This window comes from Belonocnema kinseyi, chromosome 6, assembly GCF_010883055.1.
Source record: "Belonocnema kinseyi isolate 2016_QV_RU_SX_M_011 chromosome 6, B_treatae_v1, whole genome shotgun sequence".
Classification (NCBI taxonomy): Eukaryota; Metazoa; Arthropoda; class Insecta; order Hymenoptera; family Cynipidae; genus Belonocnema; species Belonocnema kinseyi.
Window position 1 is genome coordinate 115821064 of NC_046662.1, and position 2833 is coordinate 115823896.

Below are 2833 nucleotides of genomic sequence, written 5' to 3' on the forward strand. Positions count from 1 at the left end.
GCGCGCAACCCAGGCATTTATATCGTCTCCTACCATATTCACACGGACATAGAAGTGTCATAGTATTGGACCACGTCTCGTTTCAGATCTGGGATCACTGATGGGGAGGAATGATGCTGGGACGAAGAATTAGACGAATTAAGAAAAAACGGAAAAAGTCTTGAGAAAGGTAAGGAGAAGGGAAACGAAAAAAAGTCTAGAAATAAATAAGAGGGGTTTGTAAACGGCAAAGGGGAAACAAATTAAAAAGGAAAGAAGAGGGAAGAGAGAAAAGTGAAAATAGCTTTATGGAATGTGTCAGGTCTGAAGAACAAGAATAAAGGGTTTTGGGAGGATTAAGAAAAGTGGAGTGTGATTATGGTGAGTGTGAGTGGTTTGTGTATACAGAAGAAGAGGGGAAGAGGAAGGCTGGAGAGTAATAAGGAGGTGGATAGAGGGAAAGAATGAAAAATTGGTTTTATTAGGGGGGGGGCTTAAATACATGGACTGGCGAACAAGGGGGAGGATGATGAGATGAAAAGAAGGAGGCATATATAAGGAACTCCAAACATAGAGAGACGGACAGGGAGAGGAGGAAGTTACTAGACATGATAGGAGAAACAGGATAGTTTATATGTAATGGCAAGATGAAAGGAGATAAGGAAAGGGAGATCACATTCATAGTGAAGGGAGCAAAAGTAATAGACTATATCTTGCCTGAAGAAAGAATGTGGCATATGATAGGGAGTATGAAGGTAGGGAATGAGATAGGGTCCGAGCACTTCCCGGTCATAATTACACTAAAATGAGGCGTCAGTAAGTGCGACAGAGAGAGAAAGGAAAACGGATGCGAAAGACACACAAAAATGGAAGTCTGGGAGGTAGATAAATTAAAAGAGTATAAACAAAAGATGGAGAAGAAGAAGGTTAGGTATGAAAAAGAGGAGGGACTGGACTCGTAAATTGAAAGGTTGAAGGGGTCGATTCAGAAGGTAAAGGATGAGCTGGGTACTAATGAAGAAAGAGTAGGGGGAAAGAGAGGCTGTTGGGACGAGGAATGCTGCGAGAGTAAAAAGAGAATGAAAGAGTGTGTAAGAAAATGCTGAAAAGGGGAAATGGAGAAGGATGAGTATAACAGGAAGAAAAAAGAACATGAGAAGATGCTGGAAAGAGAAAGACAAAGGGGGAAGGAAGAATATAAAGCAGGACTAGAAAAAGCGATCAAAGAACGTAGGGTGTTAGATGAGATAAATAGAAATAGAGGGGAAAGGAAGGGTGTTAACGAAGAAATAGAAATGGAGTAATGGACGGATCATTTCAAGGGTTTATTAGGCGGAGAGCAAAATAAGATCAAAAGAGAAAAGTGTAGGCTAGTCCAAGGAGAAATGGAGGAAGGAAATGAGATAACAAGAGAAGAACTGGATCAGGGAATAAATAGGCTAAAAAGAAACAAAGCAGCAGGAAAAGATGGGATGGAGAACGAAGCGATGAACCCCGAAGAAGAAGGGAGTCAAGAAAGGGGAAGGACTATGTCTGTAGTCCAAGAGCTCGCGAAAATTCTATGGACGTCATTTTAGTGCTCACCAAAATTTTAGATTCTTTTGTTTTTGTAGTCAACAGTTCGAAACTCGTTGACTGGCTAGCAGCTGTAAGTACATTTTGCAACAATTTATCGTTAAACTGGTCAAAAATTCGAGTGAAAAGAGTTCATTTTACTACTCTGGAAACCCATTGGGAATGATTGTTTGAATGCTAAGAACTGACAAAAAATTTGACTGGTAGCTTCTGAGTGGTGCCAAAGTTGACTGGCATGCTGTCAAACATGTCCAAAATTCGAGTGAAAAAACGTCATTTTAGTACTCTTGAAACCCATTAGGAATGATTGTTTTAATTCTAAGAACTAAGAAAAAAATTGACTGGCAGCTTCTCTGTGGTGCCAAAGTTGACTGTCAAGGTGTCAAACATGCTAAAAATTCGAGTGAAGAAACGTCATTTTAGTACACTTGAAACCCATTGGGAATAATTTTTTAATGCTAAGAACTAACAAAAAGTTTGACCTAAAGTTTTCACCCAGACAATCATCCCCAATGGGTTTCAAGAGTACTAAAATGACATCTTTTAACTTGAATTTTTGACATGTTTGACAGTCTGCCAATCAACTTTGACACCACTGAGAAGCTGCCAGTCAAATTTTTTGTTAGTTCTTAGCATTCAAACAATCATTCCCAATGGGTTTCAAGAGTACTAAAATGACGTCTTTCACTCGAATTTTTGACCAGTTTAACGATAAAATGTTATAAATCGATGGAAAAATAGCCATGTTATGCGTCTGAGTAAACAGTTAATTATAAATGTAGTAAGATGTAGAAATGACATACTTCAGACCAAGTAAAATACGACGATGTTGATGTTGAGAAGATCGTTTTTTCCATTATTAAAATTTTGTCGACGTTTCGAGAGTCAATTGCTCTTCTGATCAGGAAAAATTATAAATCCAATGTCATTAAAAATTATATAAGTCCTTATGTTTATAATAAAAAAGTCCAAATTCTTAATGGTTAATTCATGTTTCTTTAAGATTCTCATCTAAAACAGTTTTGTAAAAAATATAAAACATAAAACAATTTGAGCTAAGTTTAAAATAATAAAAGTATAACGAATCATATACGAAAGTCAAAGTGAAATGAAACCGTTAAAATTGTAGATAAAATTTTATTTACCTGTAGTGCTGATGTTATAATTTTTTATAATGACATATATATATATATAATTAAAAATTTGTCATAAGGACAACCGCAGGATTTCGCCGGGAGCGGGTGCTAATCTGAAAAATTGCACCCGCTTCCAGCGAAAT